This window comes from Schistocerca cancellata, chromosome 3 (genome assembly GCF_023864275.1).
Source record: "Schistocerca cancellata isolate TAMUIC-IGC-003103 chromosome 3, iqSchCanc2.1, whole genome shotgun sequence".
NCBI lineage: Eukaryota > Metazoa > Arthropoda > Insecta > Orthoptera > Acrididae > Schistocerca > Schistocerca cancellata.
The window spans coordinates 205216182-205242208 of NC_064628.1; positions in this window are offsets into that span (position 1 = coordinate 205216182).

Sequence of the window (26027 nt, forward strand, 5' to 3'; positions counted from 1 at the left end):
AAGGCAAAAAGCCAGTTGCCAGAGACCCAGAGCGGCCGAGAGCAGGTATAACGTTTGTTTTCTGGAGCCAGACAAAGGACGCGCTCTGTAGCCGCCTCAACAGCAGCATTCTTCGTGAATGTTAAGCAGTGTGTGGCTATTCCTGATACGCGGAGAGGCGGCGGTCATTAAATAACACACCAAAATACACTCCTGGAAATTGAAATAAGAACACCGTGAAGTCATTGTCCCAGGAAGGGGAAATTTTATTGACACATTCCTGGGGTCAGATACATCACATGATCACACTGACAGAACCACAGGCACATAGACACAGGCAACAGAGCATGCACAATGTCGGCACTAGTACAGTGTATATCCACCTTTCGCAGCAATGCAGGCTGCTATTCTCCCATGGAGACGATCGTAGAGATGCTGGATGTAGTCCTGTGGAACGGCTGTAAGTTTGCTGTTTATGTTTTTATGTAAGTAGGCTGTTTATGTTTTCTTTATGTAAGTTTGCTGTTTATGTTTTTTTATTGGCAACGTTACGTAGCACTCTCTATATGAAAAGTTTGAATTGTTGTCTGCCATTGTTGTCATGAACTGCTATAGCTGGATGCGAACAGCGCGTAGCGCTGGGCAGTTGGAGGTGAGCCGCCAGCAGTGGTGGACGTGGGGAGAGAGATGGCGGAGTTTTGATAATCTGTAAGACTGAATGTCAATTATGAATATTAAGGTAAATACATTGTTTGTTCTCTATTAATATCTTTCATTTGCTAACTATCCCTATCAGTAGTTAGTACCTTCAGTGGTTTGAATCTTTTATTTAGCTGGCAGTAGTGGCACTCGCTGTATTGCAGTAGTTCGAGCAGCGAAGATTTTTGTGAGGTAAGTGATTTGTGAAAATTGGCAACGTTACGTAGCACTCTCTATATGAAAAGTTTGAATTGTTGTCTGCCATTGTTGTCATGAACTGCTATAGCTGGATGCGAACAGCGCGTAGCGCTGGGCAGTTGGAGGTGAGCCGCCAGCAGTGGTGGACGTGGGGAGAGAGATGGCGGAGTTTTGATAATCTGTAAGACTGAATGTCAATTATGAATATTAAGGTAAATACATTGTTTGTTCTCTATTAATATCTTTCATTTGCTAACTATCCCTATCAGTAGTTAGTACCTTCAGTGGTTTGAATCTTTTATTTAGCTGGCAGTAGTGGCACTCGCTGTATTGCAGTAGTTCGAGCAGCGAAGATTTTTGTGAGGTAAGTGATTTGTGAAAGGTATAGTTTAATGTTTGTCAGGGCCATTCTTTTGCAGGGATTTTTGATAGTCAGATCGCGTTGCGCTAAAATTATTGTGTGCCAGGTTAAGCACAGTCTTGTACAATTGTTCTAAGTGGACGTTTCATATGTATAACTGTTCAAAGGGGACGTTTCACGGCTTGCCATGCCATTTCCACCTGGCGCCTCAGTTGGACCAGCGTTCGTGCTGGACGTGCAGACCGCGTGAGACGACGCTTCATCCAGTCCCAAACATGCTCAATGGGGGACAGATCCGGAGATCTTGCTGGCCAGGGTAGTTGACTTACACCTTCTAGAGCACGTTGGGTGGCACGGGATACATGCGGACGTGCATTGTCCTGTTGGAACAGCAAGTTCCCTTGCCGGTCTAGGAATGGTAGAACGATGGGTTCGATGACGGTTTGGATGTACCGTGCACTATTCAGTGTCCCCTCGACGATCACCAGTGGCGTACGGCCAGTGTAGGAGATCGCTCCCCACACCTTGATGCCGGGTGTTGGCCCTGTGTGCCTCGGTCGTATGCAGTCCTGATTGTGGCGCTCACCTGCACGGCGCCAAACACGCATACGACCATCATTGGCACCAAGGCAGAAGCGACTCTCATCGCTGAAGACGACACGTCTCCATTCGTCCCTCCATTCACGCCTGTCGCGACACCACTGGAGGCGGGCTGCACGATGTTGGGGCGTGAGCGGAAGACGGCCTAACGGTGTGCGGGACCGTAGCCCAGCTTCATGGAGACGGTTGCGAATGGTCCTCGCCGATACCCCAGGAGCAACAGTGTCCCTAATTTGCTGGGAAGTGGCGGTGCGGTCCCCTACGGCACTGCGTAGGATCCTACGGTCTTGGCGTGCATCCGTGCGTCGCTGCGGTCCGGTCCCAGGTCGACGGGCACGTGCACCTTCCGCCGACCACTGGCGACAACATCGATGTACTGTGGAGACCTCACGCCCCACGTGTTGAGCAATTCGGCGGTACGTCCACCCGGCCTCCCGCATGACCACTATACGCCCTCGCTCAAAGTCCGTCAACTGCACATACGGTTCACGTCCACACTGTCGCGGCATGCTACCAGTGTTAAAGACTGCGATGGAGCTCCGTATGCCACGGCAAACTGGCTGACACTGACGGCGGCGGTGCACAAATGCTGCGCAGCTAGCGCCATTCGACGGCCAACACCGCGGTTCTTGGTGTGTCCGCTGTGCCGTGCGTGTGATCATTGCTTGTACAGCCCTCTCGCAGTGTCCGGAGCAAGTATGGTGGGTCTGACACACCGGTGTCAATGTGTTCTTTTCTCCATTTCCAGGAGTGTACATGAAGACAACTTTATTGTCCGTGAATATGTACAAAGTCATAAACACTCACGGCACAAAACAGCATGGGAAGCAATATGGCGGCGCACAATAGGTCCCGCATGGGTCAGAGAGCCTGCTATGGCAATGTTATATCACTCGTAGAGTCGATAGTCGCCACAGAGGCCCCCCCACCCCCCTTGCAGTGCGGAGCACGGTGGTGCATCAAGTCCTGTGACAGCCCGGTGGGGGTGGAACACCTGATGATCACAAAAGCACTTGTCCATGGTGAAAGCTCGACTGAAGTTAGGACATAATCACTGTGCCAAAGGGGTGGAACCATCGGCCGTCCAGCCCATGATGTAGGATGCAAGGAGGAAGGAAGGGGGGGGGGAGGTGTGGTGGACCCATCCAAATCATGATAGGATTCCTTGGAACGAGGGCAGGTGTCACATACATTGGGGTCACTTGCAGAGTGCTCCTGCAAGGTCCATGCAGGTTTCACCTGGTGGAGTGAAACAGTTACTCGTTTGCCGTTGTTAAGTATCGACAATGTGGAAGGGCCTCGGGACAGGACTTTAAAAGGACCGGTGTAGGGAGGCTACGGGGTTGTCCGTACTGTGTCGTCATGTAACATGATAAATTCACATGTGGCTAGTTCCTTATGCATGAACACACGAGGCCTACAGTGGGCAGAGGGCAAGGGAGGTTTGATGAGTGCGATGTGCCCTAAGACGCTCTCGACGAGTGCTGGGAGCTCGGAAGAGCTTGGTAGCGGCGTATCCTCGACAAATTCGGCTCCCCGTAAAGGATCTCGGCGAGGGAGGCTTGCAAGTCCTCTTTGTATGCAGTGCAGAGGCCTAGCAAAACCCAGGGGAGAGCGTCAGACCACTGGCCACCATGGCTGGTAAGTGCAGCTTTAAGCGTGTGGTGCCAGCGCTCCACAAGTCCATTGGCCTGGGGGTGATAAGCAGTTGTGTGAAACTTCGTGACGCCACAGTACGAACAGAGGGCAGTGAACAGCTGTCATTCAAACTGCCTACCTTGGTCGGTGATCAGTGAGGTAGGGCTTCCGAATTGGGAAATCCAAGTGGCAACGAAGGCCCGAGCCACAGGCTCAGCTGAAATATCTTCCAAAGGGACTGCCTCGACCCATCTAGTGACCCGATCAATAACGGACAGAATATATCGAAAGACCTTGCAGGGAGGGAGGGGACCTACAATATCAATATGAGCATGTCGTAGACGTCAGTAAGATATGTCGAAGGTGCCTGGCAGAGGAAGTGCATGGCGACCCACAGGTGCAAGCCCACATCCTGCAACCATGTTTAACACCAGGCCAGACGTACCTTTCCGTGACCAATCTGGTGGAGGCTTTGATGACTGGGTGAGCTAGGTTGTGGAGTGCATCAAAAACAGAGCGGCAGATAGCTGTGGGTACGAGAGGGCGGGGACTACCAGTGGAAACATCGCACCAGACCGGTTCTGTGGTGCCGGGGAATGCACGTTATTCCAGTTGGAGGGAAGAGGTTGTGTCTCATTGCAAGGCACGAATATCGGGGTCTTTGGTCTGCCGGCGGGCCAGGTCGGTAAGGTTAAGTGGGGTAGTGATGATGTTGATGCAAGACAGGTAGTCAGCAACTACATTGTCAGCGCCTCGGATATATCGTGCATCAGTGGAATATTGGGATATGAAATCCATATGGGGGGAGATTGTGTGAGGGGTTGCGGATTGCGTATGCCAAGGGTTTGTGATCTGTATAAATCGTGAACGGGCGACCCTCGACATCGGCTCTGAAATATTTGACCGCCTTGTACAGGGCGAGGAGTTCATGGTGAAAGGTAGACCATTTAGACTGGGATTTGGTTAATTTCTTGGAGAAGAAATGGAGGGGTTGGGGGGTATCCAACACATGTTGCTGAAGGACCACGCCAATTGCAGTGTCGCTTGCATCAGCTGTAATAGAAATGTGTGCGTCAGGAGCAGGGTGAGTGAGTGTGACAGCTTTAGAGAGGGTGGTTTTGAGATTTTTGAATGAATCGGCCATCTCCAGTGTCCAAACGAGTTTGCATTTGCCTTTAGTATCCTTACCCGCCAGAGCGTCAGTCAGAGGGATCTGGATAGACGCAGCATGGGGCAGCTGGCGCTTATAGAAGTTCACCATGCCTAGAAAACGGCGAAGCTCAGCGAAGTCCTCTGGGGGACTATGTATGAGTTCAACCCGAGAGAAAGTATGGCGGACACCCTCGGCCGTGACTGTGTGACCTAAGAAGGTGATCTCAGGACTGCTAAGCTGACTTCTCGTGGTTGATCTCCACTCCATTAACAGCTAGCAGTGCAACCACTCTGGAAAGATGGAGAGTGTGTTCCTCAGGTGAGGGAGAGAAAATCAGTATATCGTCTAAGTAGGCATAGGCAGTCAATGAAGCGTTGCCATGTCTGTGCAGCGTTTTTGAGACCACATTCCATGGAACAGTACTCAAAGAGACCAAATGGAGTGATTATGGATGTCTTGGGGATATGCTTTGCTACAATCGAGAAGAGAGAAGATCTGGGAACCATGCAACATCTGAGTTAAATCTTGAATATGGAGGATAGGGTAATTATCGATGGTAGTGCGTACATTAAGAGCACGGTAACCACCACAGAGGCGGAAAGTACCGTCTTTCTTCGGCACGAGATGGATTGGCGACGACCAGTTACTATCAGATTGACGGAGAATGTTGGAATCCAAAAGATCTTTAACAATGTCTTTAGCACGTTTAGGCGGCGTGCCTTATGGCACACAGGGGGATCTTTGGTAGTGTTTATTGTATGGCACATGCCATTGGTAATTGCACACAAGGATGTGGGAGAAGCAGAGGGGGTAGGGACAGGGGGTAGGGGCAGGAGGGGTAGGGGCAGGGGGGTAATGGTAGAGGGGGGAGGGGCAGAGGTGAGCCGAACCGTTAATGGGGTCGCAGCTGCAGAACAATGTCCAGGCTGAGGTGGTGTGTGTCCATGATTGCAAGAGTGGGTGTGTGGAGTTGCAGAAGCTGCTGTTGTGTCTGCAACAGTAGTGCATAGACTTCATCGATGCAAACATGCAAGGCGACATTCTAACCTAAAACCTTCCGCTCCAACAAAGTTAAAAAAGCAACACTAATTAAAACCCAAATAACTAATAAAAGAAAATTTAAAATAAACATAAATAAATCATAAAGTATCAATACTATTTGTAGAAAAAATCTACATAAATGAATTCTAAATTCAACACATTAATCTGTCAAAATAGTAAATTAATTAATATTAATCAATATAGTAAAAAATATTTTAACCATATGGTCCTTTCGTACTAATATGGATTAATAGTCTTAGGATAGAAAACGACCTGGCTCACACGCACTGCATCGACGTATGAACGCTCGTGCAAGAAAGCTGAGAGAGCAGAGGAAAGGTTTGCAGCAAGTGACATACACTCTGAAAGGGCAAAGAGTGAACAGTCAGTAGAAACTTCGAGCTGAGGGGCGGGGGGGGGGGGGGGGGGTAATGGTGTAACGCACCAGGAACACTCGAACTGGAGACGTGAGTCAGACAGCCGGCTTGCAGAATAGGGTAGAGGGCATAGTGATGAAGGAAATCGAGGCCCAGTACAGGTGCATCAACTTCCACGACGTAAAATGTCCACAGGAAAACCTGATCCGGGGCAAATTTGAGCAGGAGATGTGAGAAACCTAGCACCGGAATCAGGGAATTGTTAGCAGCTATCAGTGGCAATGCATATAAGGGATCTATGTTAGGGGCGAGGGAGGGCGGGATGACACTAATGTCGGCTCCAGTGTCCACTAGAAAATGAAGTTTGGTGTTGGTGTCCTCGACGAAGAGGCACGAAGCAGATGACAGTGCAGCAGGCGTCGGACGAGACGCTGGTAGGCGCTGTGAGGCAGCGCAGCAGTATGTGGCGCCTAGACGTGCCCGCCATAAGTGTTTGGGAAAGCGCACGGGGGTTTGCAGTTGCGACCCGCGTCACCAAAGTTATCGTGGAACCAGCAATAAGGAAAGACAGCTTGTGGTGCAGGAGCATGGCTGGGCGGTGAGGCGGCCAGCTGCGCGGCTGGAGTGTACTCAGGTGCTCGCTTAGCCATCTCCGGTGACATTTGGGGCGGCAACGTAGAAGTAGGTAGTGCAGTTGGGCGACCACGGGGTGGCGGGGCCATTGCTTGCGCTGACAGCGAGGCGCGTGTCTTGCCGCAGCCGCGGGTAGATGTGGCTTCTGTTACTGCATAATGCGTGGGGGTGGCGGATGCCGGACTCGAATGCTGGAAGTTCCGGTATGGTATAGGTACGGTCGGCGATGCACAGGCGTGCTTCGAGGGGCTCAGAGACTTGGGACAGTAGCTGCAGTTGTAGCTCAGAAGGAAGTTTAATTAGCCAAATTTTCCAAAGTGCAACGTCTGGTAGAAAGTCTGTGTCCACAAGGGCCCGTAAGTGGCGCCACAGCTGTGATGAGGTACGGTCATTGATGTGTTCCTCATGGATAATACGTTGGATCGACTCAGCAGGAGGACAGGATAGGCGTTCAACGATACAAGCTTTAGCGAATTCGTACTTATTCTGAACAGGAGGCGAAAGCAGCAGCTCACTAATAAGATCCGTGAAATCTTGCAGGTGACTAACAAGGCACATGAATCGGGCTCCGTCGTCTAGGACGCCGTGAATGTCCATCATTTTATCCACTTGTGCAAACCATGTCTTAGGGTTCTCCATTTGTAGGGCTGGCAGTTTTGGGAATCTGCTAAGCGCGAGATACTGAGGAATGGTCGGTGCAGCGAACACACTACTCGGAGGTGCGGCGGTGTAGCAGTGTAGAGTGGTGCCAAATCAGGATTGTAGGCACCAGGAGACTGGCACACAGTAGCTGTACTAATCTGGTTAACAGGGACAAAACCACACGATTTACAAGCAGCAGGAGTGCAAGAAGAGAGTTCAGTCTTGACATGTGAGTTCAGTTGCATAGTGTAGGTAGGTACAGTTGCTGGGGCCCCGGCTGGTCGGGGCACGGTTGGGTGCGGATTACTCTCCAGTACCGTGGAAACAGGTGCAGTTCGGACTGGTGAGCACACGACCGGTGTTTGCCAAGCGAAAGAACCCAGCGCGGAAGTCGATGAAACGTTGTGCAGTTGGGGCGGCCGGTGCCGTCTCTGGAGTAGGCGGTAGGCATGTGGGAGCTGGCAACAACGGGTGCGGGAGTCTAGCGGGCGCGGTTGAAACCGACGCGGCAGAGACGGACGAAACCGTCGGGAAAATGTGCGAAAGACGAGCCGGGATGGGGCGCGGCGCGGGAGTCGCGGGTGCATCATACTTGAGGGGTTGTAAGATGTCCGTGGAGAGTTGCGCAGTCTGCGGCTGTAGAACAGGCGTCATGTGTGGGTGCAACAGATGAGCAGGAACGGCAGGCGCTGGCAGTGCTGGAGCGTCGATAAGCAGAATGCAGTCCGACGGTCGTGAGGCAGCCGTAGGCGCGGAAACGTGCTGCGGCGGCCAAGCGGGAACCGTTGAGGTCATCTCGGGGCCACGTAGGTTGGAATCCGATTGACAGCGGAGTTCAGTTTGGCACTGAAACTGCGGCGTGATTTCCGGTATGGGTTACTTTTCCACTTTGAAAAACTGCGGCTGTAAAGTCGGATCACAGGGACTGAACGGTTGTTGAAACATTGATTGCAGCACAATACAAATCACCATTAATAGCACTCGCGAATTGAACGAAAACAGATCGGGGTCACCAATGTGGCTATTCCTGATACGCGGAGCGGCGGCGATCATTAAATAACACACCAAAATACATGAAGACAACTTTATTCAAATGGTTCAAATGGCTCTGAGCACTATGCGACTTAACTTCTGAGAAAATCAGTCACCTGGAACTTAGAACTAATTAAACCTAATTAACCTAAGGACATCACACACATCCATGCCCGAGGCAGGATTCGAACCTGCGACCGTAGCGGTCACACGGTTCCAGACTGAAGTGCCTAGAACCGCACGGCCACACCGTCCGGCGACAACTTTATTATCCGTGAATATGTACAAATTCATACACACTAGTCGGCACAAAACATAATGTGAAGCAATATGGCGGCGCACAATAGGTCCCGCTTGGGTCAGAGAGCCTGCTATGGCAAAGATATATCACTCGTAGAGTCGATAGTCGCCACAAGTGTAATATACTCCCTTACCTCCGACCTAGTTCAAATGGTTCAAATGGCTCTGAGCACTATGGGACATAACTGCTACTGTCATCAGTCCCCTAGAACTTAGAACTACTTAAACCTAACTAACCTAAGGACAGCACACAACACCCAGCCATCACGAGGCAGAGAAAATCCCTGACCCCGCCGGGAATCGAACCCAGGAACCCGGGCGTGGGAAGCGAGAACGCTACCGCACGATCACGAGATGCGGGCCCGACCTAGTTCCTCCGACACTGAGACCACAGAGCAATCTCATTCATTTGTGCAATTGATTCTGTATATGATGTTACTCAGAATAAATATTATGTCGTCTCAGTTCAAATTTCTACATAACTCCCTCCAAACCTCTAATAAAAAATGTTGACCTAGAGCAGCATTCCCACCCCGGGGGCTAATTACGCCCTGAGGGCTAAAATTAAATTTTTTGAAGAATGAAAATCCAAAGCGTTCTATCATGTATCTCATAAAACGAAATTAGTTTTTTTAATAAAAGAAAACATGGTCCATAGTAGGCTATAAAGTACACGATTCTTATTTAAATAGTGCGATTAGCTAATTTCGACGACTTGTCATTTTCAAGCACCTGTAAAACTAGCATGGAAGAGTAACACACTGTGTGCATACACCTCATGCATCACAATGTATAAGTAACACATTACACACCTCACATTAACACAACGCCTTACCATGCAAAATTCCTACTTACATGTGTAATAGTACATATACGTAATACACATGTCGTAATCATGAAATTATTTTTCACTACAGGTAAACAATAGACGTAATATTCCATCTTTACATTCTGAATGGATCCAGATTGAGGTGACAACTTAAAGTATCATATTTCGAACTTTAAGTACTACAGTTCGACAACTAACAGCAGCTACATTTCGTTGTCAAAGATATACATATATCCAAGCACTGAAGGGCTGTTGATAGCAAATGTCAGAGGCACATTACATATATTAATGGCGCGTCAGTCTTCGGTGATCTGGTGTGCATCAGACTAAAGACTAAGTGGTATACAAACAGACATAATAAAATATTTTATACTTTACATTAACAATAATATACGAAATAAGTACAAGTTCCACAAAACATTGAAAAATGGGCAATCTAACAAACCAACCCCTAGAAATACAATGCTCAATATTTTTGTTTTTTTTTACTTTTATTATTACTGACGAACCAAAAAGTATGTCAGTAGGTTGTCTTCTGTGTGTCCACGCCATAGCCTTCAGACACTGATGACCTACGATATAAGGCATTCGTTAAGCCTTCCTCGTCAGCAATTAGTTGATTGTTCAGTTTCCAGCATTTTGTGAAATTTTCTTATTTCAGATGTTATTGTTAATGTAATGTATAAAATATTTTATTATGTCTCTATGTGCTTAAGTAGTCTTTGGTCGCTGATGGTGTGCCATACAACACATTAACAAAATCTGACCTGACATGCTAGCAATGTGTGTAATGCTCCTCTGACGTTTGCTATCTACAGTCCTTCAATGTTTCTATGTATCTGTATCTTTGACTACAAAATATCAACTGCTATTGGCTGTCATTCAGATGAACATGTGGCTGCAACACGACGGAGCTCCAGTGAACTTTGACGTTAATGTGTGGATCACCTCAGGCCACATATCGCAATCAATGGATTGGTAGGGGTAGACCAGTCCCATTGCCAGCCTGATCGCCAGATCTGACCCTCTCGACTATTCTCTATCAGGTAGTGTGAAGAGTATTGTGTATGCCGCAACTGTAAGGTCATCCGAAGATGTTATTGCTGTAGTACTTAAAGTTCTAAATATGATGTTTAAAGTCGTCACGCTAATGTGAGTCCATTCGCAATGTTAGAATGGAACATAACATCTACTTCTTACGTGCAGATATTGCGACATGTTATATTACCCGTGTAAGTAGGAATTTTGCTCGGCGAAGTAGTATGTTAATCTGAGTTGCATAACGTGTTACTTATACATGATGCTCTTCTATGTTGGTTTTACACGTGCCTGAAACAGACTAATATTCGAAATTGGCTAAATGTACAATTTAAATAAAGATCGTCTCCATTACAGCCTACTACAGATTGTGGTTTCTTTTTTTTTATTAAGCATTTAGAGATTATGGATCCCCACCAGAAAATTAGTTTTAAAAGACCATAACTATTATCACAATTTTAGGACTAATGTTGATCATATAAGTTATCAAAAATTACCAGCACTAATGTGTGACATAGCACAGTGGAAGTTACAACTTGTGGAAAAAATATAGAACATCAGCTTCCTCTCATAGTTCATCCACTGAACAGATATTCTGTATTTTTTACCATACATCTATGACAGTGTAAGACTCGTACTCAATGAATACTAAATATTTCATGAAAACGTGCTCTCCAGGTGGTAGTTAGTCCCTGGAACTATGACTATCATTCTTTTATTATTAGTGGCAGTGGCGAGAAACAAAGTATTGGTAACCTGAAGGCTTCCAGTTTCCGTCAGTCCAGAAGAAAGTAGTTATCAATCAAGTGATTTACACACAGTAAGTACAATCTACACATTTTAACTTGCTTGATTTCAAATGGGGATGCAGGATGGGGTGAAACAGGTGCCACTAGGGACACGAGGTAGGTAGCACTCGAATGAACCAGAAAATGCTTCATCGTTCATTCGCGCTCTAGTGCTCCCACCCGGACGCAGAACATGGAAAATATATATCGCGTTCGAAATTGATAGATATGAAACTAGGTTTCTGACTATGACAGCACTGAAAATAAAATCAACGCAATGAACGGATTTGCATCATGATTTACGGGGTGCGCTGTCTGAGAACATACGGAACATAAACAGGTTGTACCAGTTGTCTCATTGACTTATTACTTCGTGATTTAAGAGCATACTTACAAAAACTAAATATCATTTGCCTTTAATCTCTTTGTACATAATAAAAGTGTTTATTTTAAAGTTAGGTCTTAAAGATGGCGATGGCAGGTGAAAGCCGTGGAAAGTGGCGGGGAGGGGGGGGGGTTACTAGGTAATATCTGATTTAATCACTTACAATGATGTAATAAAGTTTGCGAGCCACTGACCTAGCGTTAAATCTAGGTTTGACGCTCAAGGTAGGAGGTGATTAGAGATGATGGAGAGGTTATGGTAAGAGCAGCACATAGTCAGTATCATTCCCATGAGCAACCAAGCAAGCATTGCAGTAAAGCGGCAAAAATTAACACACATACCATTCAGATTCCATTATCAACAGTACTGCAGTTCACACTACCACATGTCCACTTTTTACTGCAGTGCTGTTCCTGCAATGTCTTACGTTAATAACTTAATCGTATTGGGCACATTTACCGTAGTTTACTGAATAATCAAGCTTTACCCAGTACTCATTACAGAATATTTGTGTCCAATTTCGCGAGTTATGGATACGAATTTAAATTATGATTAGCTTTGTCTGCTCAGTTTATGCTGTTATAAAAATTGCAGAATAAAACAATCTTGATTGTGAAGTCCTTCGCAACCAAGACTGTTTATGTTCTGAAATAATTCGAAACCAGTTGCTGTGACACACTGCCACAATGGAATCACAAAACTTTTACTATATTAACTTTTACTATATTAAGTGGAAAGCCGGAGTTCTTGTGTATAAGGTAACAAAAAACAATCAGTCCAGATAGCAAATGATGTCTAAATTTATTGTATGATGAAGAAATTACTGGCCGCACGACTGAAAGCTGTTGCCATAGCGTCATATAAACTTCATTTGCGATTTGAGCTGATTGCTTTATGTTGTGTTACACTAGTACCTTTAGCTAATATAATTTAGTAGCGGTCTTTAACGTAACAAGCAGCATATCCTGTAATCCTTCTTCACTTTCACTGAGGATAGCAATGTCATCAAAGAATCGTATCCTTTCACCATGAATTTTAATGCCACTCTAGAACCTTCCTTTTATTTCCTTCATTCCTTCTTCGATGTATAGATTAAACAATAGGGGCGAAAGACTATAGCCCCGTCTTACACCCTTTTCAGCCAAAGCACTTATTTATTGGTCTTTCAGTCTTATTATTCCTTCTTGTTTGTTGTACATACCCGTCGTTCGCTATAGTTTATCCTTATTTTTCACAGAACTTCGCACATCTTGCACCATATTATATTTTCGAACACTACTTCCAAGTGGAATAATCCTATGAACATATCTTTATTTTTCTTTACTCTTGCTTAAATTATCAGCCGCATTGTCAGAACTGCCTCTCTGGTGACTTTTATCATTCCTAATGCGAAACTGATAGCCATATAACAGATCCTCAGTTTTCTTTTCCATACTTCCATATATTACCCTTGTCACCAACTTGGTTGCATGAGTTGTTAAACTGCTTGTCCGATAATTCTCGTGTTTATCGGCTTTTGCTATCTTCTAAATTGTGTAAATGATATTTTTCGGAAAGTCTGATAGTATATCGTCAGTCTCAATCACTCTACGGACCGACGTGAATAGTCTTCTTTCATTTTATAAACCATCGTGAATGATCGTGTTGTTGCCACTTCCCCCCAAATAGTTTAGAAATACTCTTTAATGTCATTTACCCCTTCTGCCTAGTTTGATGTTAAGTCTTCCAAAATTCTCATTAATTCTAATATTGGATAACCTATCTATTTGCCACCGATTCGTGTTTCTTCTTCCGTCACGTCATCAGCAACTCCTCCTTCTCATAGAGGCCATCGATGTGCTCTTTCCAACTATCCGCTCGCTCCTCTGCATTTAACAATGGAATTTCTACTGTACTCTTAATATTACCACCCTCGCTTTTAAATTCACCGTATGTTTACGAACTTCCAGCATGTTGAAATAATTGCAGATCAGCAACTTTTGTTAGTCAGTGCAACGTAAAACCAGTCAGAGATACAAAATTCACTTTTTTATGTACTTGACGACTAGTTTCGGGCCGGACCCCATTCCCAAATCATTCACATAGTGAAATTGGTATTTTCAAAAACACAAGAATCATGTCAAGATAAATATATACGTACTATGAACAGCAAATGAACAATACAGCGCAACTTTTGCTGGTTTTCCGTTGCGTTGTTCACCGAATATTGTTTTGACTTTTCTACATGGTGAGTCAGTCCTGCCGAGAATCATTTCTCTTTAGTTTTCTTAACATTTTTCATGCAGCCCTTTCACGCAGGCTTCCCCGTCTTTCCTATTTATTTCATTCCTAAGTGACTTGTACATCTGTATTCCCAAATTTATCTGAACATTTTTCTACCACCTTCTTTCGTCAATCGACTGGAGTACTTCTTCTGTTACTCATGAGTTCTTCACAGTTACCTTTCTTTTCTTACCATTGTCTCGACCAGCGTGTATATAAACCCTTCCCACAAATGTAATACATCCACTCGGCTTCCCTTATACAGCTCTTACGTGACGTCATTTCACATCGCAACGTGGTAATATCCTTCAATATACTTAAATGCTTATACAATGAGGCGTACTCAAGATGTCCACCATTAATCTCGTAATCAAATACAATCAGTTTCTTTTTTTATGTTTTCTCCTGCATCATGTGTGTATGGTGAGAATAAAAGACGTCTTTTGAGATTGCTTGGGACGCATCCGATCCTTCTTTATCCTTCTTTCTATTCTGTAAGCAAGCTGACGGTGGTGCACCTAACCACAACACTGGACACGCAGATGACACATAGTCCTATTTTCAGCACCGGTTCACCGTACAGCTAATCTGAAGAGAGAACTTACTTGCCGTTTATTCCAGCTACACTATATGATCAAAAATATCCGGACACCCCCGAAAACATACGTTTTTCATATTAGGGCCATTGTGCTGCCACCTACAGCCTGGTACGCCATATCAGCGACCTTAGCAGTCATTAGATAACGTGAGAGAGCAGAATGGGGCGCTCCAGGGAACTCAAGGACTTCGAACGTGATCAGGTGACTGGGTGTTAGTTGTGTCATACATCTGTACGCGACATTTCGACACCCCTAAACATTTCTAGGTCCACAGTTTCCGCCGTGATAGTGAAGTGGAAATGTGAAGGGACACGTACAGCACAAAATTGTACAGGCTGACCTCGTCTGTTGACTGACGGAGACCGCCGACAGTTAAAAATTGGCTCTGAGCACTATGGGACTTAACTTCTAAGGTCATCAGTCCCCTGTAACTTAGAACAACTTAAACCTAACTAAGAACATCACACACATCCATGCCCGAGGCAGGATTCGAACCTGCGACCGTAGCGGTCGCGCGGTTCCAGGCTGTACCGCCGACAGATAAAGAGGGTCGTAATGTGTAATAGGCGAACATCTACCCAGACCATTAAACAGGAATTCGAAACTGCTTCAGGATCCACTGCAAGTACTATGACAGTTAGGCGGGAGGTGAGAAAACTTGGATTTCATGGTCGAGCGGCTACTCATAAGCCACACACCACGCCGGTAAATGCCAAACGACGCCTCGCTTGGTGTAAGGAGCGTAAACATTGGACGATTGAACAGTGCGAAAACGTTGTGTGGAGTGACGAATCACGGTACACAATGTGGCGATCCGGTGGCAGCGGGTGGGTATGGCGAATGCCCGGTGAACGTCATCTGCCATCATTTGTAGTGCCAACAGTAAAATTCGGAGGTAGTAGTGTTATGCTGTGGTCCTGCTTTTCACGGAGGGCGTTTGCACCCCTTGTCGTTTTGTGTGGCACTACCACAGCACTAGCCTACATTAATGGTTTAAGCACCTTCTTGCTTCCCACTGTTGAAGAACAATTCGGAGATGGTGATTGCATCTTTCAACACGACCGAGCACCTGTTCATAATGCACGACCTGTGGCGGAGAGGTTATACAATGGACTGGCCTGCACAGAGTCCTGACCTGAATCGTACAGAACACCTTTGGGATGTTTTGGAACGTCGATTTGGTGCCAGGCCTCAGCGACCTACATCGATACCTCTCCTCAGTGCAGCACTCCTTGAAGAATGGGCTGCCATTCTCTAAGAAACCTTCCAGCACCTAACTGGACGTCTGCCTGCGAGAGTGGAAGCTGCAGGTGGGCCAACACCATATTGAATTCCAGCATTGCCGATGGAGGGCGCCATGAACTTGAAAATAATTTTCGGCCAAGTGTCCGGGTAGTTCTGATCACGTAGTGTAAGCTTGATAATGGTCACTGACCGAAACCGGTATCGAACTGTGCAAAATAAAGGACAGCTGAGTGTTTCACCATGAATTTTAACAATAAGTACGAGCGTTTCTCGGCTCTTATTTGAAAATATGGTCTTGTAGGAATCTACGAATATCTGTTCAGCTGTACGTACTATTTGCAAGGTAGCATGCATGAATGGAAGGTCGCACGGAAATCCCCTCAACCAGAAAAAAGTTTATCAGAGGGTAATCCAGCGTGCAATTTAGTCACGTATCTGTCGCTTTGAGCGACACATGCAGGGGTGTGCGTGCCGCGGCGCATTCAAACGGTGTTCCCTCGCGGAGAAAGCAATCAGAGCGCCCGGACTCTGGCTCTTCGGTGGGCACACAAAGCCAGCACACAGCCCACCTCTCCCGGCGCTGTATTCAGATCGCGGCAGGATTTCCCTCTCTCATCCCAGCTGCCGCGGCTTCCGCCAGCTCACAAACAGCCGGCAACGCGCGATAGGTCTGCGTACGATGTGAACTCTGGGGCGTAAAATGAAGATCAGAGACATCTGATTTATTTGTGGAACGAGTAACACGTGTCTTTCGACGTCGCAGCATTTTATTTGATTCCATAGAAAATTTTTTCAGTTATTTGACTACTGACGTGGCTGTTGTCATAACCTAACGAAGTATCTTACTATTTTTTGTTTGAAAAACATCACCAGCAAGAGACCTTTCGTGCTCCCTTATTCTTTAACCGAACATGGAGATACAGTGCATAGTCAGAAAAGAGATGCTGCGGTCATACACTATGTGATCAAAAGTATCCGGACACCTCTCTGAAAATGACTTGTTCATGGCGTCCTCCATCAGCAACGCTGGAAATCATTATGGTGTTGGCCCACCCTTAGCCTTCATGTAAGCTTCCACTCTCGTAGGCATACGTTCAATTACGTGCTGGAATAGCAGCTCATTCTTCACGGAGTGCTCCACTGAGTAGAGGTACCCACGTTGATCAGTGAGGCCTGGAATGAAGTCGGCGTTTCACGACATCCCAAAGGTGTTCTGTACGATTCAGGTCAGGACCCTGTGGAGGCCAGTCCATTACAGTGATGTTATTGCTGTGTAAGCATTCCGCCACAGGCCGTGCGTTATGAACAGGTGCTCGGTCGTGTTGGAAGATGCAATCGCCATCCCCGAATAGCTCGTCAACACTGGGAAACAAGAAGGTGCTTGAAACATAAATGTAGGCCTATGCTGTGATAGTGCCACGTTAAACAACAAGGGATGCAATCCCCCTCAATAAAAAACACGACCACACCATAACACCAACGCCTCCGAATTTTACTGTTGACACTGCATACGCTGGTAGATGACGTTCACCAGACATTCGCCATACCCACACCCTGTCATCGGATCGGCACACTGTGTACTGTGATTCGTCACTCCACACGACGTTTTTCCACTGTTCAGTCGTCCAATCTTTACACTCCTTACACCAAGCGAGGCGTCGTTTGGTATTTACCGGCGTGATGTGTGGCTTATGAGCAGCCGCTCGACCACGAAATCCAAGTTTTCTCACCTCCCGCCTAACTGTCATAGTACCTGCAGTGGATTCTGATGCAGTTTGGAATTCCTGTGTGTTGGTCTGGATAGATGTCTGTCTAATACACATTACGATCCTCTTCAACTGTCGGCGTTCTCTGTCAGTCAACAGACGAGGTCGGACTGTACACTTTTGCTCTGTACGTGTCCCTTCACGTTTCCACTTCACTATCACATGTGAAACAGTGGACCTAGGGATGTTTAGGTGTGTGTAAATCTCGCGTACAGACGTATGACACAAGTGACACCCAATCACCTGACCACGTTCGAAGTCCGTGAGTTCCCCGCAGCGCCCCATTCTGCTCTCTCACGATGTATAATGACTATTGATCTCGCTGATATGGAGTACCTGGCAGTAGGATGCAGCACAATTCCCCCAATGATAAAAACGTGTGTTTTTCGGAGTGTCCAGATAGGGTAGTTACACTTACATAATTTAATTATGTATTTGTAATACCACGACTATTTTTATTAACTTCCAAGTACTTATTGGCCATTGGTCATCTCCAAAACGGCATGAAACACACTGACAGTCTCGTTAATTTTGTCGGTACAAATGATTGATTTGGACCGACGAAGTACTCGGTATCACTCTTTTATTTGTACTTTTGAAAAATTGGCAGAAATGTTTCAGGAAATCAATAAAATACGCTGACTGACAAAGAAAGCACCCAGAAAACGAAATGGAACTTCACAGGTTGAGAGGAGAAGTGATGTAAATTCAGTGATTACAAAATCGAGTCACATTTACAAAGAATTTGGCAATGGCCATTTGTCAGTATGACGTTGCACCCCCTCTGACCTGAATATATGCAGTGATTCGGTTGGGAGGGGTGTCCTAAAGCCTTTGTACCCTCTCCTGAGGAAAGCTGGTCTTGATATCCTGGATACTGGCACACATGTTGTATCAAGTACACATCTTCAGGATCTCGGTAGCCACGAAAGTTCTTCTACGTAACACACACACACTTCACGGAGACACGTGCCACATGTGAACGACCGCTGTCCTATAGAAAAATACAATACTTGAGGATTGGCATGTACGAGACGCACCGTTCTGCCATGATCAGAAGTCACATCCAGTCCCTTCCCTCTCCATGTCAGCGAAAGGCGTCAATATGACCTGTTTTCTTAAAAGTTGAGAGTAGCTTGTGCCTTAACTAATTGACAGCGACTATTTCTTCCCACTTTAGTGTTCAATGCCTGAATAATACTGAACCCTTATGGGGTACCTTATTTGCCTGTTTGTCCGTCTGACCGACTATTAAAAACCTTTCTTCGTAGGAAGTTCATATTCATATCACATATTAAGTTCTATGATCCCCTAGCAGTGTAAAAATTTCACGTTAGTAAATCAATTCAGTCAAAAGATACATCCACTTGCGTCACATATTTTGATACTCGATAACACGCTCATCAAAACATATAAAGTACTTCCCGTCGACATTAGAATCATGAAATTTGGTAAGGAGCGTGGTTTACAGTGTACGTAAAGGACAAAATCCGAAAATTGTTAATTTGTAATTGTATAATGCGAAAAAACATTTTTTTGTCATTTTCCATCCGTCTGTCTGTTTGTCGGTACGTTCCGATTACTTTTCCTCTTAAGCAGAGGGGCGTATCAAGTTCAAATTTATGTCGCATACTAAAGTCTGTAGTCTCATTGCAGTGTAGAAAAGTTTAAGTTTCTAAGTAAATGCACTCAAAAGATACGGCCATTTACGTTGCATATTTTGATACTCGAAAATTCACTTTTCAAAACGTATAGGGTATTGTATTGTATGTTAACCGAGGGCCTAGAGACGACGGAAAGGCTCCGTCCCCGTCGCAGCCGCAGTGGTCCACAACACCACGACGACCACCGCAGTCCACTTCACCCCTCCGCCACCCCACACCGAACCCCTCTTTCAGGATTATTTGGCGGGTCGGCCCGCGGTGGACCCCCCCTCCCCCCCCCCACGTAACGTCTCACACCAGATGAGTGTAACCCCTATGTTTTCGTGGTACAGTAATGGTGGTGGTGTACGCGTACGTGGACAACTATTTTGCGCAGCAATCGCCGACATAGTGTAGCTGAGACGGAATAAGGGGAACCAGCCCGCATTCGCCGAGACAGATGGAAAACCGCCTAAAAACCATCCACTGGCTGGCTCACCTGACCTCGACATAAGTCCGCTGGGTAGATTCGTGCCGGGGACCAGGCGCTATTTCCCAGTCCAGAAAGCTGTGCGTTAGAGCGCACGATCGTATAGGGTACATTCCGTTGACCTAGTATAATGAAATTTGCTAAGACCCACAGTTTCACACTAGAAGTAAAAGAAAAAAATCTGAAACTTGTTAATTTGTAATTATATCACGCGAAAAAAATATTTTCTTATCATTTTTTATCTATCTGTCTGTCCGTCTGTTTCGACCGCTTTTTCTCTGGAACGGGTCAGCGTATCAAGTTCAAATTTGTCACATATTGAAGTCTATAATCCCACTATCCCACTTCAGCATAAAATATTAAAGCTGCTAAGTCAATTGAATCAAAAGATTCGGCTATTTATGTCACAGATTTTTAAACTCGAAAAGTTACTCATAAAAACCTATATGGTATTTCCCGTTGACCTAGAAACACGAAATTTGGCAAGAAGAAAGGTTTCACAATACAAGTAAAGTAAAAAAATCTGGAAATTGCTAATTTTTAATTACATCACATAAAAATATCTTTTCATCAATAGAAGAGACATTGCATTCATCATCCGTCAAAAGCATAAATGACGAACACAGCTACATGTAAACATAAAATGTTTATTCTGCTTATGTTTTAGTAAGAAAATAAAAAATATTTTATTAAATCTTTTATATCTACATACAAGCTTAAGTCTCCTGCTCACTTCCTTTTGTATGTCTAGGCTAGTTTGAGTAACTGCTGTAGAGATGCTGATACTGCCTTGGAATTCCTGGAACCAATATCTTGCCAGAATCTGTATAGAATACAGGTAAAAATTGTTGAGATTCTCGATTCTAAGGATGGATGAACTGTATACACACTAACTAAGTTTGCATGAAGTCACCAGTGCGCGATTCCTACTCGCACTTGCCCAATTTTTTATCTTTTCTGACTTTCTGTGCCACATGACCCGCATGACCTCTGGTAAAAGAGAAGATGACCTTTTTATTTTTTTCTTTCCTTTTCTGCAGTCCTCTTGATTCCACATTATTTTCCCTGGGTGTGTGTGACTATGTGTAACTGGAAGTTCATCCGAACGGATTCAGAGGTCTTTGTGGAGTCGTGGGTTTGTCTGACAAAATAGCCTTTAGACTACTTGAGGGAGACCCAAAGACACCGACCAATCACAGAGAGCGAATGTCCCGTTTCTCTGGATGCATGTGCAACGACTCCTCCCCCCTCCCCCTTACACTTGGGAGGGGAAAACACGCTCCGAACAAGGAACTCGGAATTGCTCGTTGGGACCTGGTAGGTCACAGATGTGCTCTGCCATCATGGACAAAGAATTCCTTTAAATTACTTCTATTTGTATTTGCGATTCAGCTGGAACAGTTTTTCAGAGAGATGAAGCGTAGTTTTCACTCGTTTTGGTTATTCTGAATTTTTCTTGTGTTAAATGTATGTGTTTTAAGGAATTCCATGGGCGTTGCTTTGTCTTGAGAGAATAACGTGAACTTAGAGTCTTGTGGTACTCGTTTCAGTGTAATGGCGAGGAATATCCATGCAATGGGTTTCCCTGTGCTTACTATCTGGAAATCTCTTTCTGTCTATTGGTTTTCTTAGACATTTAGTGGGCTTTCCTTTGTGAAAACTGACTACTTTTGGTTATCACCCAAGCACATGCCTTTCAGTTGGGGGTTGGGTTGTGTTGTTTGGGGGAAGACACCAAACAGCGAGGTCATCGATCTGATAGGATTAGGGAAGGAAATCGGCCGTGTCCTTGGAAAGGAACCATCCCGGCATTTGCCTGGAGTGATTTAGGGAAATCACGGAAAACAGAAATCAGAATGGCCGGACGCGGGATGTGCTAGCCGCTGCGCCACCTCGCTCGGTGCCTTTCAGATCAAATCAGTCTCCTCGTAGTCTTGTTTAATGAGCAAATATTTTTCCCCAGAGCTCAGCTAATACCTGCATGCACATATTTATTCTACATTATTTTGCATTCTCCGAATTAACGAAATCGATTGAATATTGAATTCCCTAACGATTTCCGAAATTGAATGTCCCATGAGTCTAGTTCCAACTACCATTCGGCTATAGGTGTCTGATAATTCCCATAATGCTGCCATAACCAAGTCGGAAACCTTTTCACATGAATTAACTGAGTACAAATAACAGCTCTGCCAACACATCGCCCTTTTATACCTTGTGTACGCGATATTACCGCCATCTGTACATGCGTATATCGGTATCCCATGAGTTTTGTCGCCTTAGTGTACAAGCGGTGCAGTGACGAATTCGGATTCATTCTAGCAACAATACAGACCACAAACAGGGAAATCCACTGACTTAGGCACAATTGACAAAGAACGTATTGTTAAAGCCTTGGAACTAGGAAGTCGAAAACGCCGTATCACTGTTTTATCTAAGGAACGTGGTTGAAAGAAGCCGAAATAACAGCAAGGTGACTCTGTAAACTTTCCCGGCGTAGTAATTTGTGATATTCATGTAGGGTCTCCAGCTGGAACATATCATCATCTAGACACAATATTTCGGCGGTCCAGCTGGCCGATACCTTCGGGTGAGTAAACCGTCGCACTAACTGAAATCAAACACGCAACAGCGGCTCCTTTATACTTCGACCACAGGTCGACCCGAACTTATCAGCCAGGACAGTTCAGTTTTAATGTGGTCATGAAATTTAAGAACTGATTTTCTTTAGTATCGGTGAAAACTGTAAGATAACAAAGTCATTTGACAATATTTCTTCGATAATGAACCTAAAATCCTTGTTGTATGATATACTAATTCTTGAAACTAATCGGTATGCAAAAAAACTTGAGCACAAATGAAGATGAAATGAAAGCATTTCTTAGTAAGAACCGGGTAATGGAGCCCCATAACTTACCTACATTTGTGAGCTACTGGGCAACTGAGCCTGATTTAAGTGTTTCTGACATATCTCATGTCACGATATAAGAGACAGTACATAAAAATAAGTGATTCAAATGGGGGTTCGAAATCTGGTGCAGGTGTGATACAGAAACTGGTTATCTATTGGAGTTTGACTTATATACTGTCAGAAAAAACGCATATCCTGAAGTAGGACTCGGTGAGGCAATAGTTCTACAACTGACGAAGTCTATATCCGGAATGGGACCGAGCGAAGTGGTGCAGTGGTTAGCACACTTGAGTCGCATTCGGGAGGTCGATGGTTCAATCCCCACCCCGATTTAGGTTTTCCGTGATTCCCCTAAATCGCTTCAGGCAAATGGTGTAATGGTTCCTTTGAAAGGGCACCCCCCACTTCCTTCCCTAAACCGATGAGACCGTTGACTTCGCTGTTTAGTCTCTTCCACCAAATCAACCTCAACCGAAATGGGATGTGAAATTTACATAGATATTTTTGTTTAACTCTCCAGCCTTGCAGTATTATCTTGCTTCAGAAAATACCAGGTCATGTGGCATAGGATGCAGCAACTCTAAAAACATCGAGAAGTCATTCCCTCCAGAGAAGGAAATGAAAAAGTGTGATACAGACAGTCTTAGTAGCAATGGACTCACAATCCTTAAATGGATGGAGAACAAGCTGATTTATCGACGGACTAATTTTATTTTCCTAGTACTGTGTACGTCTGTGAAGAGGTGTCATTCTGGTTCTTCTGAGGAGATTAGTTTTCAGTGCCCTTTTTGATAAGAAAATCCCCGAAGTCGATAAGAGAGATGGACCTCATGGATCAGAAGAAAGTGACTTGTGAGACTGACAGAAAAGCAAAAGTTAAGTATTATCTGAGAATTTTCTTTCATCTTTTTGTCATTGATGTGAACAATGCGTATATAATATATTTAAAATTGGCAGCAGAAGCAGGCTTCAAATCGACATCATCATTTCTAGAGTTCAGACAATACATTGCAAGAACTCAAAGCAATTGTTCAGTCGACAAAGGAATTTATCGACAGCTGTAAAAATCGGAAAAAGGTTACAAACGCGTTATAGTCCAAAGATCCAGAGAAATGAATGATGAGATCGAATGTGATGAAAAGATGTGTTCATTGTGCATCGAAACATCTGGAAAGTCGCTCTTACTTTGTAGATAGTCGATCTATAATGTGTCATGTGTTCTACAATTGTCCATTGAGGTACATAGGGACAAATATCTGCCAGCATTTTTAGAAGTACTAGCAAAAATGTTTGAAATAATAATTTTACTTTGTTTGTAAATCTCCCAGTTAACGGAGAGATGCATAACTTCGAATCATTAGCCCTTTAGTTTTCTTACGCACCTAAAAGCATAAGGGACATCCACCTGGGCCTCCATGGAGCCTGAGGTAGTAATCTAAGGCACCATGTCAGCTGTGGGCTACGTAAACATTACTGTGGTACTTGGATCCCTTCACGCATGGTGTCTTCTCTGACAGCAATGATACCTTCCTGTAGGATGAGTGTCCTTGTAAGGCGGCCATAATAGTTCTACAGAGATTTGAAGAGCGTGACAGCAAAATCACGTTGATGTCTTGGCCACCGAGTTCGGCTGATCTGAACGCAATGGAACACGTGTGGAACTCTATCAGTGACCAACTCCGCACCCACAAACCTCCAGCCCGTAATTTGCAGGAATTGCGAGACTTGTGCGTAAAGACATGTTACTACTCACCTCCACAAACACGCAGAGGACTTGTCAGATACAGGCCACGCAGAATCGCTGCTGTATTGCATTGTAAGAATATGAACCAAAACGCTAGCAAGCAAGTGCTCATAATGTTTAAACTCATCATTGTGTCATTTTCAGTATCATTTTATTTTTAAATTTTAGAGGCTGGTCTGCTTTTATCCGTTTTACGTCCTGACAGCATGTCATACTCGACTTATAGTGCGAGATAGAACGTATGAGCTAAAGGACTGAGCAAAGATTGGGTAATTGTACGGGCGCTGATAACCACGCAGTTGAGCGCCCCACAAACCAAACATCATCATCATCTGAGCTAAAGGTTAATGAAATCATTTTGTTCCAAATCGATGCTCCCAAACCTCCATGAGCGGCTGCACAAATTATAAAACGAAATAATAATGAATAAAAAGAACGATGGTTTAAAGTGTTCCTGATGGTTTTAGAATGTGTCATTTGTGTTAATCAAGCTTGGTCAAAATTTGCGCACCTGGAGTGCACTCGCCGTCCGCACACACAACCCGGTCCGCTCAGTGCCATGGTGTCCTAGACACCAGGCGCCGACGGCACACCGCGCAACTCTTAAGTCGTTTGGGTTGCCGCGTGCTCTGCCCGTATGGAACCGACGACGCGGAAACTCTGACCTACGGATATCCGCGGCCAGCCCAGCAGGTGGCGACAACAGAGTTCCGGTCAGGCCAGCACGCGGCGTGAACACCGACAGAACAGGTCGCTGGGTACCACACTTTTCCTACTTTCGCTGGATCACGTTCCGAAAATAGGCCAGCATGTATCCTTCTGTGAGGCACCTACTTAGGCCGGCGCGCGAGCTTGGTAGGCCAGTTTCAAGGCAGTGAGCAACCGACCATAAGATCTTCGCGACGGCTTGCTATGCATTCGGCATCGTCTCCAGGACGATACGCCACCTGCAACGTTCTGCCTTTAAAGCCATAGGCACACGTTACAAGTTAGCCAACGCTGATGTGGCGCTCTACGAGTTTTGTGACGTCACTTCCCGCTATTCGAGGGCCCCGAGAAAGACATGCCGTGGTGCATACGGCACTGCAGGTCCTCTAGCAGCCGTCTCCGGTGGGGAGCGAGTAACTATTGTAGAAGAATTTAATAACATGTGACTGCTTGTTTAAAGGCTTGCAAGTTCTAGATGGCACCCGACAAAATTGAGACCTTTAGGGGGTACCTTTTCAGTTAAATATTTATTTCCCGTGGGCCCTACACGAAACCGAGAGTTACCGAGGTATGGTGGACACATCAACTAGTGTGACGTCACAGATTCCTTACATGGGCGGTATATCACGTTGACCCCGCTGCTATTTCACGGTGAAGAGCCATTTCGTCACGTGAAACGTAAAATACATTCTGCGATGTTTCGGTGGCGTGTCACGTAAAGCAGAACAAATGGGAAGCAAGAACGCTATCTGTCGCAGGCAGAAAGCTTGAGGGCTACAGAAAGCAACACGCCATATCTTACTTCCTTATTCAGAAGATGCCCATATTCGGTGTGTTTTGTGTTACTGCCTTACACCCCATGAATATGCGCTCGCATTGAATGTCTCGAGGACGAATCGTTATTGGCACGATATTTTATGATAAAACTACAGTAACGTGGTGGTTAAAGAATTTTCATACTTAGTT